The sequence below is a fragment of the Stegodyphus dumicola genome, chromosome 6 (genome assembly GCF_044657685.1).
Source record: "Stegodyphus dumicola isolate Sdum_Otavi_A_Nest chromosome 6, ASM4465768v1".
Lineage (NCBI taxonomy): Eukaryota > Metazoa > Arthropoda > Arachnida > Araneae > Eresidae > Stegodyphus > Stegodyphus dumicola.
Genome location: NC_140773.1, coordinates 121,655,731 through 121,671,931, shown reverse-complemented (window position 1 = coordinate 121,671,931; position 16,201 = coordinate 121,655,731). Strand labels below are relative to the sequence as shown.

Sequence of the window (16,201 nt, the reverse complement as noted above, 5' to 3'; positions counted from 1 at the left end):
TCCAGAATATTCAGAATTCCATGCCTAGATGTGATGTAAATTTATTATTGAAACTATTATGAACTTACCTGGCATCTTTTGATTTCTGATGTTTCTGCTTACACCAGCGGGTGAGGAAAGCATTTCCGACTCTGCATTGCTGTACGTTTCCCAATAACCAGAGTGCCCCATAACCCTTATAGAAGATCTGAAACGTAGGACTGAGATGCCCTGCCGGAGGAATTGTCTGTGCATTTACTGATTCAGAAATATAGGGCTTTTTGGAACTCATAGTTTAAATTTTCTGCCATTATGTAAGTACTTCACAGACTGCAGTTAGTCGGTCTGCTAAAGCTAGATTAACTTAAACATAATAAATATAACTTATATTTCAAACTTAAGATTAATTGAAATTAGTATTCCATATATTGCGCTAGCTATTTTACTAAATGAAGACGACAAAATTTACAATTGTTTTCTTGATAAATCTCGCTCTAAAAACAAGAATGCTGTTTTAAGAGAAAAGAACAACAAATTTAATTTACTGGTGGCTCGCAGACAAAACTGATTGCATAGCTTTCCGAAGAAAAATATTTTGTGCGTGATGTCATATAAAGGAAAAGTTCTGTAAAAGTGTTGATGTTTTTATAAATATATACAAAAGATGTTTACAAGTGTTTAGAACGATTTCGATAAGGAGTGTAAAGAAAAGCAAATGTTATAGAATAAAACTTTCTGTCCAATCGCTTACTCTTCCGAAATGAGAAATATTGTCTGTTAAAGTATTTCTTTCCTAAAATGTTGCATGTAAACAAGCTGTAGATTGAAGAACATGTCTTTTTTTTTTTTTTTTTGAAGAGAAATATTCCCAATCCATAATTCAGAAACGCTGCTTAATGCATTGTATTAAAATTTATATGTGCAAAATAAGCAACATTATTAACCGAAAGGAACCCCCCCTAATTAGTTCTACATGGAAAGAAGACTCCAAACAAATACTTAAAAATGATAAGTACTGTTTTTAAAGTGAACCTCTTCCCTCCCTGACGTCGCGCGAACAAAGTTTTGCCGTGTGCCCGTGATCTAAGAGCTCTAGTAGTATAAGAATGATAGTTCTGAGAGCTGAGGGGCGTGGCTAATGACATATCACACCAGGGGCGTGGGCAATAACGTCACAAGTAGAGGTGAGTTGTTTTTAGATTGCTGATTCAGATGTAGACCTCCTGCTTCTCATTTAAATTTAATTTTTCAAAATTAGCAACGGAATACATTTTTTCATCTTAATTTTCATGATATGCTGCTGCTGCCGTCTGTTGATGAAAAAGTGAATTATATGTTTTAGAAATATATTTTTAAGTAAACAGCAGATAGCGCATGATAAACTTGGACTGTTACCAATGCTTAAGGTGAGAGGAAACATTTGTTTTTGCTCGGTTTACATGGCTTATGATCTTAACATTCCGCAAGAATTTATAGATCTTGTGAGCTTTGTGAAATAAACAATATTCCTATGGTTATTGGTGGTGATGTTAACGCTCACCACCTGTCATGGGGCAGTTCTGATACTAATCCTAGAGGAGAAAAACTCATGGAATTTATAATGAATACCAACCTAACTTGGGTAAATAGGGGAAATCGCCCCACCTTTGTTAACAGAAGAAGAGAAGAAGTCATTGACCTCACATTAACTTCTTCTGATATTTATAACCTTATTGAGAATTGGCATGTAAGTGACAATCCCTCACTTTCTGACCATCGCCTTATACAATTTTGTATTAGAGATGAAATTCCAGCTGAATATTTCAGAAACATTAAAAACACAAATTGGGACCTTTATAAGGATTTCCTGGTTTCTAATGTCATTAACCTTCAGGTTTTAGACAATAATTGTACAGTCGAGGAGCTTGATATTCAAGCAAACAACTTGACAAATATCATTATTGAATCTTATCATGCATCATGCCCTCTCAAACAAAGGAAGTACTCTCCTAGCAAGAGAGTTTGGTGGACCAAGGAGCTTGAAAGCCTCCGCCTAGAGGTTCGGAGAGCGCACAGGAAACCTGTCAGAAATAAATCTGAAGTTAACTGGTCTAACTTCAAAATTCTACAAAGGAAATTTAAAAGTGAAATCAGGAAAACTAAATACAACTCATGGAGATCGTTCTGCACAGATATTCTGTCCTACCATGAGACTGCCAGAGTACATAAGATTCTTAAAAGATCTCAGGAGTCTCAACTCTCATCGGTTATGCAACCTGATGGCAGTTATACTATAAACCCTTTGGATACACTTTCGACCATGTTGAATTTTCATCTGGGGGACAGAAGTGTCACCTCTGACCCCCAGGAAAATCCATTGGAACTACTTCATAATCCATTAGATCTGGATTTTGCTAAGACAATTGTGAATTTTGAAAAGGCTAAAGCGGCCCTTGATGTATTTCTTCCCTTTAAATCTCCAGGGAACGATGGCATTTACCCAATTCTGCTTCAGAAAGGCTGGGATATTTTTGGTCACATTCTCGTGGACATATTCAGGTCTAGTTTAATTTTAGGATATGTTCCTAAGGTTTGGAGAACTTCACGAGGTGTGTTTCTTCCTAAACCAGGAAAAGATACATATGAGAAACCAAACTCTTTTAGAATGATCACGCTAACATCCTTCTAGCTTAAGCTGTTGGAGCGATTGATTTTCTGGCACCTCCAGTCAGATAATAATCTGAAACATACCTTTGGCTTAGACCAACACGGTTTTAGACCTGGCTTCTCCACTAAGTCGGCCTTACACCAACTCGTGTGGAGAATAGAAAAGACAATTATAGACGGACACTTTGCCATTGGGATTCTACTGGATATTGTAGGAGCCTTTGATAACATCGGTTTCGAGAAAATACATAAGGCCCTTACTGGAAGTCATATTTACCCTATGATAACTAGATGGGTCATCTTCATGATTAAAAACAGGAATATCTGTGGTTTTCGACTCACTCTTAGTACTTCTACGGGAGGAACCTGGCATGTCACAGGCTTATGCAGATGACCTTATTGTGTTATTACAGGGTTTCGATATCGGAACCCTACATAATCAAGCTCAGCAGATCTTAAATAAAGTTTCACACTGGGGTGATACAAATGGCCTTTCTTTCTCTGCTGAAAAATCTGAGGTCATAGTTTTCACGTGGAGAAGGAAATGGAAACTGGCAGATTTATATCTGGGTCACCAGATTATTAGGCGTAAGGAATGCGTTAAATACCTAGGATGTTACCTGGATAGTAAACTTACATGGATCACCCATATAAAAGAAAAAGCACAAACGGCCACAAATGTTCTAGTACTTTGTAGGCGAATCGTTGGTAAACAATGGGGCCTTAACCCAAAATCTACTCTATGGATTTATACTGCCATTGTCCGGCCAATGCTTTCTTACGGATGCGTGGTCTGGATTAATGTTATTAACAAAAGCACGTATTTAAACATTTTACAAAAGGTGCAAAGACTTGCTTGCCTAAGCATTAGTGGGACTTTAAATAGTACCCCTACTGCTGCATTAGAATTTTTACTGCAAATTCCACCCTTGAAGTTATTCTTGAGCGGAGAAGCAATTAAAGCCATGTATAGATTGAATAAAAATGGCACATGGTGCCAAAGGACAGGTTTTGGTCATAAAAGCCACCTGAAAAGCCACATTGACATATGTCTGGACTTGGGAAATGAGATCCCTATAATCTATATGCCCAAAGATGCAATTACTAAAACAATAGTTCCAGATAAACTATTCTCAACTCATACACCAAAAAGGAATGAGATAGAATCTCTAATTGACCTAATTCCAACAGGCTCAATTGAATGTTACACAGATGGATCAAAATCCAACTTCACTGGAGCTGGAGCTATTATAAGGACCAAGGGATCTGAAGAAGATTTCATTAGATTTCATCTATACCTTGGTAAATTTACAACTGTTTTCCAAGCCGAGGTTCTGGCGATCAATATGGTCGCCAGGGAGCTCTTAGCTAAAAATACAGTTGATAAGTATATATATATTCTCTCTGACAGCCAATCAGCCATCCTTGCCCTGGCTAATCGTGTCAAGTTACAAAACTGTGTTTTGAACTGTACTCAAGATCTCAATTCTCTGGCTCAGGCCCATAATACCATTAGTTTAGTCTGGGTCCCAGGTCATTGTGATTTTGCTGGAAATGAACTAGCTGATAAAGTAGCTAAAGATGCTTCGCAACTACCCATGTCTGGCCCAGAACCATTTTACCCAGTTTCATATCAAACGGTTAAAAAAGAAGTAAGAAGCTGGATAAAGAACAAACATGATGATATATGGTCTAAACTTCCAGACTGTGCTCATTCTAAATTGGTGCTCAGTACACTTAACTTTTCAGGTAAACTCATACACCTCAGTAGAACTAACTTACGCCAGGTAATTCAAATTGTTACTGGACATGCTTATCTAGCTAAGCATCTCCACAAATGTGGTCTTGTCGAATCTCCTCTCTGCCCAGCTTGTGGAGAAGAAGAGGAAACACCTTTTCACTTTCTGGGACGATGTCCGGTGTTCTCTGACCCTAGAAACAAATTCCTTGGGTTTCCCTATATTACCTTTGATCAAGCCCTTTTATACAAAGGGCTCTCTGGCATAATAGGGTTTCTGATGTATACTAAACACCTACAGGTAAGGTGAATATGGAACCACAAGAAACAAGCATTGAGACGCCCTATGAGTTCTTTTTTTTTTTTTTTTTGAAAAGAAACTATGCAGGGATTTCCCTCTCATAGCTGTGTTTTGGAATATAATGATATCAAATCTTTATACACTACCTGGCCATTTGGCTTGAGAATGCACCTCTGCCCTCCTTATTTATTTATTTGACTCTCCATGGCACTCTTGTTTGGTCAAGAATTTGCGTTTGGTGGTTTGGGAGGGATTGAATCGGTTTTCCATCCAATAGGGAAGTTTTTACGATCCAGCCGACACCTTGAACTTAGAGATGGGATCTTTTGCTGATACTATAGATTTGGTGTCAGTTTGAGATCTTATCTATTTATTATTTACCTTTTACGGGAGTTACCATTTAAATCCCTTGATTTAAATGATCAAATGGCGGAAGAGTAATGGGCAATTTTGCCTAAACTCCTTTCCTTCTTTTCATAAGAAGGAAGCGCCCTATTGTTATGTTAATGCTTAAGGTGTACACTTTTGTTCCAAATGAATTTTGAAGTTTTTATTCAAAAATTATGCAAAGCCCTCATCATTTCTTTAATACTTTCCTCATCTGTATTTGAGTGCATCTGCCACAAAGTGAGCAACAGAAATATTTTTATGCAGCATGAGATATTTTGTGACAATTATAGAAGACTCTTCACTAAATGATCAGGTAACGGCAAATTATGTGTCTCTTTTCCTTTTCGGAAAATTTAAAAGTCTTGATTTTCACTTGCAAGTATCTAATATTGTAATATGTAAGTAGAGCAAAATTCTACACGTACTCCGACCAGTTTAAGGTAAACTGGTGCTCCGAGATTCAATTTCTTCCTCTGTTTCGAAATGCGATCTAATATAATAATCGCGATTTATTTCAGATCTTTGTAAACAATTTTGCGGATGAAACAGCCCCCCCCCCGCATCAAATCTATTGCGGGGATTCATTTTATTTTTTTAACAGTTAACTTTTATTTTAAGGCACTTTCCTATGATTCTCGTTTTCAACCTACGCTTTCTTGCCAGAAGGTTAATAAGCTAGCGCGTGTGTATCCAAATGAGGGAGAAAGAAGTAGTATTTAAAGGAAGATTCTGGAAGATGATTTTAGATCATATTATGCGTGCTTGAAGGCCACATTGCTATCTTGAATTACTAGCGATTAGAGTTCTGGGTTTTGAGCGCTTCTAGCCATTAGGCGTGTTACGTCGAGTTTTGTGAGAAGCCAAAAATATTGGCTTCTGTAAATACGAATTGGTACCATCTGCTATTAATTAAGTTAGAAAAAGGTTCTTCACATGCTTCTTTGGACTTTGTCGTGCTTAAGACCTGAGGATAATTCCTCACACGGTCTTCTAGTACCTTGTTAGTTTATGCTTGCGAAAAATACGAGACGCTATGGTATTTTTATGTAAATAAGAAATTCAATGTGGCATGTTTGATAAATTTTACAGTTCGATATTTAGCCTTTGATTATTAAATCTGAAACTATAAAACAAATCTGTAAAATATTGCAAAGCAAGAATTTCATGAAGACGAATTTCAAGGATGACTGATTTGTTTCCTGAAAAACTTTTATACAGAAGGTTTGTTCACTTCGTAGATTTATTTGCGACGATTCATTACCTTTTTATCAGAAATATCGTATTAATATGTTTACCTGATTCAAACATAGATGCAAATCTTTATTTGGAAGTTATTCATTTTGTTATATTTTTCTCATAACATCAGATTTCAAAACCTTGTCCTTATCCAAACTTTTGAATTTAGATCATTTACTTAAAACTGGTACTGTGTATTTTCAGAGAGCAAAATACGAAATATAATTAAATCAGAAATATTGCTGTTAGTAATAGTAATAATAGCACTGCATTTTATATAAAGTTTACTGTGAGCTGTCTTTGATAGTTAGTCGTCTCTGCCTTTTGTTAGTACGAGTATTTTAAACGACACTTTAAGATTTTTCAATTTATTTACTTATATTTATCCTACTCTTTACCAATGAAAATACTGATCATATAAGAAAAATAGTATCGTTAAAAATAATTTATGATAGATTCATATTCTAAAGAACATATAAAAGTTCATATAAGAGAACTGTAGAAATTTTAAAAAATATCAGATTTTTTTCCTTGATAACTGGATAATATATGCTTATGTTTTAAAAACATATAATCTCTTTTGAGCAGTGACGATCTGCAAATGCTTAAATGCATTAAATGTACCAAAGAGATTCGTGGCGCTTGTTTAGGCTGAGTTTACATTTTATGTCTAATGTATTATCGGGGATAGTGTAGGTTACAACAAGTTTGGATATTCCGATTTCAGTTATATTATATACATATATAAGATGTAAAATATGTAAATCAAAATTAAGGTAAAAACTAATTTAAATGAGCAATAGTCCTTAATTCAACCCCTGGATTCTAAAAATCCTGGAAACTCTGCTGGACTGCGTCATTTCTAGATCAACCTATGTCATATGACTTACGTAACGCTGATCACATAGCTAATTCGCGACTTGAAATCAAAATGTTTAGTAATGCAACCTTTCTAGCCTTATTACAAAACTTTCTCTTGGTGAGCTTCCATACTGGATAATTACGCATTATACCTCTGATGCCGCTAGGACGCTGCTTCTCTGCTGTCTTCCTATGGCATTAGTATAAAAAATGTCAATATTCTAGGCAAGATTAGAGTGCCAAGTGGACTGTGGCCACAAATGTAAGTTGAACTAAAATGAATATTTAATTATACTCGGCTGCCATTCCTCTTCAGTATGGATCTACGTTCTACGCCATCAACATTGCTAAGTCCTTTTCATTATACATAGACACACACACACACACATATATATATATAATGCGTATATAGTGGCCGAAGTGTATATATAGGATATATAGGACATACATACGCACACAAATATATATAAAATAAGTGAAGCGTATGACGGACGAAGTGTATATATTATTATATGTGTAATATGCTTTATACTTTTTGGTCTTAATTTGAATCTAGTTAAAGGAACTAGGAACAAACTTTATATTTTTTCAAATTAATTAAAATTTATAAGTGTTATCTCTAAGATATAATTGTGGATAATAAATACAGGAATTTATAAACAGATGTCAGAATTGTCCTATGATTGAATATCTGTTATCTCAAACTATTTGGGCTACGAACTATTTATGTTACAAGCAGCTTGGGGAAACAAACAGCTTACAACAGTATTTCTTCCGGTATTATTAATGGAAGAAAATGAAGTATCTTTGATCTCGTTCCATAAAAACTGTAGTTTTCATACTTTCTGCAAATTAAGCTTCAGATCATTTTCATTCACAATTATGACCAGACTGCCTTTACCTGCCTTTCCTATAAGAGGATTGCATAAAATGTAGTGGTGGTGGTTGTGACTTCTCTCAATTGCTTGACAGTAACATCAGAACAAGCCCACGAAATTCATCGTGGCAAGGAGTGCAAGATTGCGCTTGTCGTGGACAAGAGCCTTGAGCATCATACAGTTGACTCTACGACTTCCCTCATTTTCGCCTCCAATGGAAGGCGCCCCGGTGGTCCGAGGATCTCCCAGCCCTCTTCCCTTGCCTACAACCTCTCGAGAGACTTCCATCTAACCGCATATTTAGGGTGCCCTCATGCCCCCAGCCACTGTATATTTACAAAAATCCAAGCCTTCTCCGGGATTCGAACCCAGGCCCTTCGCTAACCAATATCCAGTTGGGCGGTGCATAAAAGTTTGTTTGTCTGACTTATTCTTGGTGTGGGATATTAAATTTAGGCGATGGTTATTTAGGAGGACTTACAGCTTATATTCGTTATCTACTGTCTGTAAGTCCTTCTACGTAAGTTGTCGCCACAGGTTTTCAAAGTAAAATAAATAAATCGGCAGTATCAGAAGATAGCCAAATGCATCCTTATTGCGTCTGTTATATTGTGACAGTACATTCGTTTTTAGATAAACGAATTCCCTCATTGTAACAAAATACACGTATTCCCGTTCATTTTATGTTTTGTTACATTACTAATATGGCAATAAATCTATTAATAAGCATATTAGCTATTAAAACAGCGGCTCCCATGCATTTATTTCACGGCTATTTATAAATGTCACTATTGAATGTTTATTATTATAATTTGAGAAAATTTATATTCTAGTCGAATATGTTTGCATAAAACAAAATAAAAACACTAATTAATTCACAGCTCGGATGAGGATGAAGTCAATACTGATAGCCAGGTTAAAGATCTCTAACGTTTATGTAAATAAAATAAACAAAAATGATAAATAAATTTAAAAAACTATTCTAGTGTATCCCTCTACTATTACATGAACAATTTTCATTTTGAGTCCATATATAACCGTTAAAACGAACTTTTCTACCCCTTTTCTTTTATTTTATTTATTTCCCTTTAAAGACAATTTCTTCAGCAAGTAACAATAAATTCCTTTTAAACGTCAGACAATGACGAAACGTATTCAGCACTTCAACTTGGATATCGTGTAAGATGTTACTAAACAGCTCTCAGATCGCATGTTTTAACAAGATAGATGATTTCGAAGAGTGGTCACAAACTTTTTTTTACTCCTGTGTTACGGTTTAACTCACTTTTTACTTCTATCTTTCTGTTGTCATGTATTTAAGAGAGCTCATTTTTTTGGTTCACCATAAGTTTTGTTTTTTCTCGTAATTTAAGTTGGTTGCAATAATGCCTAAGTCTTCTCCAGAGTTGTTTGCAATATCAAGGTAATTTTGGATGAATATATAGCTCAAAAATTCGTTTTATGTTTGAAAATTGTTACAGTTATTCTTTCATGAAGTGTGTGTTATTCTGTATTATAGAGTCGTTATGATATTTTTATGTTGAATACGTGAAAAATGTGCAATGCCCTCGCCGGATCACGAAACTGGAACTATCGAATACGCGCCGAATGTGCTACCCGTTATACCACAACGTCATGCTGGAAGGACGGAGAAAATACCTTCCCTTTTAAATAGTAACTGGAGATTAAGGAACCCAATCACCAAATCCTGGTAGTGACGAATTATTTTCGTATACGCGCCGAGTGTTTCACCGTTACACCACGAATGCATGCTGCAAGGCAGGGGAAAATAACTTCTAATATATTTCATCGATCAGAAAAGAAGCTGCTTAAAATTTTGTTTGCATTTTATGATTCTATCCTGAAGATAAGATTATGATTAAATTAGCACGCTTTTCCATAAAATAAAATGATGTAGTATTTAAGTTACCTCTTACAAGCACTTTTATCAAAATAAAATTCTGTATGCGAGGGGTTCGTAACGGATTGCATGCGCTCAGAACCGCTGATAACTTGGTAAAATTTATTTTACCAAAAGAAACATTTTGCAATCCAGAACTTTAAACAAAAGTACTCGTACAATTCTTCTTAGTATTACAGAAAACAATCAGTACTTATACTTCAAACTACTAAGAACGTTAAACACATTGCAATGTAAAGCACATTTAAAGACCGAAGCTCACACGAAGATAATCTCAATACTCCGAAATCGACTCTGAACCAACAAGAGAGAAACTAATGCTTTTTTCGGTTTTATATAGTTTACCTCCGACAGCCGAGAAATCTCTAGTACCTTGTACTTCTCGAAATTACTGGAAAGCATATGAGGCCAAGATACGGTTACAGTTACATTAATTATATTCAGTCAAAATACGAATTATAGTTACACGTGGACTTTACCCAACTGTAGCCAGATGGTTGCCAAATTTGACGACTTTTGGTGATTTCTCGCCAAAATTGGCGAGATAGCCATTTACTTAATGTGATATAGACTTCACCCTTGTAATAGTTTTATCCGGCACACCCTCGTCTCCTTCAAGCATTTCATGTTACGTTATAAAAAAAAAAAAAAAAAAAAAAAAAAAAAAAAAAAAAAAAACATTTTACACATATTTCGCCAAAATTATTTACATATACACAAAAATTCGTAACAATTTTTTAAATGTCATTTTCTGGCATTTATTTTGATATTTTGCTTGTTTTGATTAAGAGTATTTAAATATTTCTTATGTTCTTATTTATATTTCAGCAATTATTAGAACAGCAACTTAAGAATGTTATCATAGCTGTTTTATTTTTTAATAAATTAAATTGCTATTTAATCTAAAAATGATAATAATATGAAGTAGTTTATAATTTATATATATAGTAGATAACTACGTATAGGTATATTTATATATATGTTTTGTAAAAATTCATAATAGTTCTAATATATTATGTATTAACTACAACACTGTTATCCAACACTTATTTTGGAATAAGCGGTAATAGAATTACACTTATTATAATTTTAATTCCTAATAATTACCAGTTTTAATTAAAGTGTTTGAAAGAAAGATACCTTGAAAACACCAATTTCCCTGTTTAATTTTTATTGCCGCAGAAACTATGCATGGAGCAACTGAAACGTTCTTTAAATAAACACGCATTGAACCTACTCAAAGAAACACGAGGCCTCTTTGGAAGAGAAAGGGAAAAAATATTTTTTTTTTTTTAGTTTACATTATGTTTGACTTATATTTTAAATTAAATTTTGCAGAAAAGCTCTGAGCCTTTTTTTGGATCTCAGATTGCAGAGTCTCACTCTCCTGGGAAGTATATACACTAAATCGAGATTGTTGAATAACTAAGCGAATTACCGCTATGTCTTGTTAGTCAAACAGAAACGTGAGGAGGGTGTAAATGACCTTTTTATTAAGAAACTGAAATAGTTGAGCAGAGGGCAGACCATGTGCTTACAAAATGAGCCAGCATTCATGGCGTAACTCAAAAATAAGGAATTCACATTAAAACTGAGTTAAATCTTAAGTTAGCGCAAAGACTACATAGAAGATTATGACACCAAGTTGGCTCAAACCTATTCCGGCGTGAAAAACATTATTGATCAGAATAAAGCAACGCTGAAAAAAAACTGATATTGTAGAATTTCGACTAGTAACGTGACCTTCATCAGATGGAAAATACTCTGTCAAAGCAATCTGAAACCTTACTTTAAACATTGTTTCTTTCTACTGCATTTAAATACGCCCGAACTAAAATTTGCATTCTGGCAGGAAAAGAGGAAAGGAGAATGGCTGTAAAGATATTAAATATTAAATAACTGGTTAGGTAAAATAAATAAATACTTCACAGATTAAATATATATATATGTTATTTTAATAGAAAGCCACCTTTATAGTATTAGTTGCTAAGGGAGTCGACTGCGATACCGAAAGGACCGAGATCAAATCCCGGAGAAAACATGCATATAAATTGTCTGTCCCTTGAAAGGAGGTAATGCTGAAAGCCTATTAGGCGCCTCCATAATAAAATGATCACCACTTATGGCTTTAGTAGTGGCGAAAGCCTAAAACGGCCTGTACCCGCTATTAAAAAAATAAAGAGAAAAGAAAAGAAAGGATACTAATGGAAAAGAAAATAAATTCTCCCACAGTAAATAATAAAAAAAAAATGTTGCTCAATGATTTGCAAATGGGGGAGCTACTTTGCTCAAATTTCAACCGTATAATTCCAATTAACAAAATTCACATCTTATTGACATAGCAATGTAAATTTACACAACACTTACTAACTTAATTCAACTTAAATTATGTTACATGCTTGCTGCGCGTTTTGCATCTCAAGAGCAAATAAATTTCATTGAGACTGAGAATAATCAAATGCAAATTATATCTTTAATGTTTTCAAAGAAAAAAACTATACATTTTCATAATCATAGAGGGGGAAAAATACAGATTTTCAATTTTTCAAAATTTTGATTTCCTGAATTTAACTGAAAGCTCCCATGCAGGTACTTTCTTATATTAATTACCAATGTCCTTAAGCAATTAAAACTTCTTTCTTCAACGTACCTTATCCATGAATTCCAATAACTTGCTTTATTTACATTAATCTCAGGCATTATGATATCCAGAGAAAGTGGCTACTAAATCGCTGTGATCGTGATTAAACACTGAAGAAGATATAAATATTTGTTAACTGTTAATTGTTTCTACTGCATAGCGGCAGCACTTTGTCCAAGTCCACTCAAGATGCTATTAAAAAGGGAAGATCTGATGAAGGTATGGGAAAGAGAAATACAAGACTTCGAGTTTCAATCACACGGCTATTTTTGTTCAAAAATCTAAACCGTTTTGTGCACATTCTGTCAGAGCTTCATAGCATTAATTTTGAATAAACAGTAAAACTTCAATTATCCGAATCAATTGGGACCGGATCCCATTCGGATAATTGGATTTTTCCCGAAGAAAGGGTCTACATACACTTTAATTAATTACTGTATGTTGAAAATAGGAGAAAAAAAAACTATTTTTAAAGGAAAAGAGATTTTAATTCATTAAAATGAAAAGGCAACACTTTTACGTACATGTTATACAGCGTACTATACAGTACTTAGGAGTGCTGAAAGTCATTCCTTCCTGAACATCTTGGTAGAAGTAAGCTGTTTGATTGTCTTCATCCGTTTTTGGGCAGCCAAGTCTCGCATCCGCTTAACAATGAGAAGTTCCATGTGGTCACACTCGGGCTGACGCTCCACTTAAACGCAGCTTCAAGGCCGGCAAACGCTTCACTAGCTGATGGTTCCGTGTCTGCTTCAACTTTGACTAAGGTCATCTTCTTCCTCAACACTTTCAATAAGTTCATCATCATTTAGAAATGGGAACTTACTGTCTGTCGAATCAGACACCATCCATTTTGCTGTATCCTCAGCACTAACTTCTGAACATTCAAGAATTTTCAAAAGAATGTTTCATAATTAATCAAGTGACACGCCCTCCTCATCTTCTCCTGTTACTTCCCTTTCCTTTTCTTGAGCTTCTTTCTCCTTTTTCTTCTCTTCTTCAGGTTGATTCTGAAAAATTCTGAAATTCTGAAAAGCGGTTCTGATAATCAGTGATTCGGGTAGTCGGAGTTCGGATAATTGGAGTTGTACTGTGTGTCTCTTGGACGTTTTCCGCAATGCGTCAAAGGACTAGAGGCTAAATATATGTTGTCCTGATAATTCTTCTTAGATTAAATGGGGCAATTTGCCCAGAATGACTAATTTAGTTTTGGCGTTTTGCGTTGAAATGTCAGTTCACTTTTCAAATTGTTGCCACCAATTAATATCGTCCTGTGTTACATTTAAAGAAATTAAATAATGAAGAATCTGCATAAATGTATGAATGTTTCTCGCATTGTGATAAAACAACGGTACCGGTAAAATTTTGAATAACGTAATCTTCCTCCGAATATGGACATCTGGAAGTCCTAATTTGGAATTTTAAAACTATTTTTTTATCGATATCATATTCGCAACACTGTGCGGGAAAAAAACATTTTCATTTGCACGCGAGACTGTATCTAAAATTCTAAAGATATGTTCATTTAAAAATTATTTTGCGATATTGCTGAATTGAATTTTATGTTTTAAGTGCAAAGAACATTACATTTAATAAATAAATACCAGTAACCAGTAACCAGTAACCAGTAAATAATACCAGTAACACACAAAATGTTAAAAAAACGCCCATTTAGGCGTAATGTAAAATTTGAAAGCTTGTTTTTACTTCACGAATATATTAAAGTTTTATAACTGATTCCTTGATTGGTTGAAATTTCATGTAATTTTATGATCAAGTGCTCTTTTCAACGCCATCAAAGTTCTTTGTTACATTAAATTTCATTAACAACCATTTTTTTGTTCTACTCTATGAATACATAGAATAAATATTATAGCTGGAAGTATTCCGTATTTGAAATGCCGAATGTGGATATTTTTTCTCATAAAAGTAGCGGACATTTCCTCCGAAACTGGAAAATTAGAATGAATATATTAAAAATTAATGGCAAGTTGAAATGCAAAAATTTTGAGATTTTTCTTTTCCAAACAACAGCAGTTTCTTTCTTAGAGCATATAAAGTACAGTAAAAATATTGGCAATCCAGTAAGGGGAAACGATTACTTCCCTGAAGACAGAATTCCTGAATTATATAAACGATATTCACGACGTAGCTGAAGATTACAATTGCGTTTATTTCAAATTTCTCTTGTTTATTTTTTTTGGGGGGGAGGGAGCACTTTACTTGAAATGAAAAATGGAGGACTTTAATTGAAATGAAAAATTCTTTGCTGAACCAGAAACATATTGTTGCGTTCTTCGGGTTCGTGCATTTGGAATGATTGATGACAACACTTGATGAAGAAACGAAAGACAATTTGTTTGTCAGTATTACACAGAAGAGTTCCAAAGACACGTTTACAGCCGTCGATAAACTCCAAAAAACTCTCTGAAACAATTAGGAACATAGGCTTCAGGCTATCAGGCTGTAACGGTGAAGACAGCTTCACGGCAAAGCACTAAAGTACCGCTGTCGGAGCTCACGACACTACTACTGAACTCAGAGTGCTCTCGATACCCTCCACCATACACTGGTATTCCGCGTACAGGCAGGGTTTATATAGCTTTTGACCTGCCTTCGAGAATATTCTGGGGTATACCAGTAAGAATTTGTTCAAGAATGTTTTCTTACCGTCTATGGGTTATCGCCTATTTTGTCACCATATTGGCGATTTCGAGCCAAATCTGGCAACCTTGCCTTCCCATGTCATTTTCTGGTAACCGTAAACCCGCTTTGTGGGGAAGCTATCTTACCGCAGCAAGGTTTTTCGTAACAATATATGTATTTTGTTTTTTTAATGTTGATTGGATTTCATTTTTCTAAACATTATCTAATTCTAGATGCCATATGAACCATATGGTGTCACCAGTAATCACTAAAAATAAAGTAACAAAAAAAAAAAAAAAAAAAAAAAAGAAGAAGAAGAAGAAGGAGAACGGACTTTGCTCAGAAAATATTACTGAAGATTAGGAGGAAAAGAGGTTTGATATTTTTCTTTAATATTCTGTGTTTCAATTCTATATTCTTTATATTGGTATGTATATCTCTATTGTATATTGGTACAGTAGAGACAGTTAGATAAAGTAAGATTTGTTTTATATAACTGTCTTCTTTGTGTGTTCCATCGTTCAATAATATTTACACTAAATTCTCCGAGGAAATACATTGACTAGAACGTTATATCAAATACCTCAAAATAGCATTTTTGCAACTGAAGATCTTTTCGCAAATGTATTTGGAAAAGAAAAACAAACTTATTTCTCAGAGACTGTGTGCTTACATCTTTAGAAACAATAAAAAATAAACAAACACGAAGCAGTAAATGAGAAAACTCAACAGCGTAAAGAAAATATTCGGTACGTGTAGAACGTGTTTATAATACTTCTGGGTCATAAACTTAGTTTAGGAAATGCATCAAATTCTGCTATATTTATTGTTGAAAGAAGCATTATATTTTATGTCTGATAATTTCGTTATTTTCACTTCTTTGCTCTGTAGACTCGCTTAAAAATATAGTTTTTCCAGGAACATTTTAGCAAAAATTATGTTCCTTACCGTTTTCTTTGCACCC

At 34.5% G+C, this 16,201-nt stretch overlaps 1 protein-coding gene across 1 annotated transcript in view; it reads right to left on the bottom strand.

Moving 5' to 3' along the window:
• Positions 1-16,201, bottom strand: part of LOC118204334 (uncharacterized) — a 613,950-nt gene that overhangs the window by 250,406 nt on the left and 347,343 nt on the right. The gene's annotated exons all lie outside the window — the stretch shown is intronic.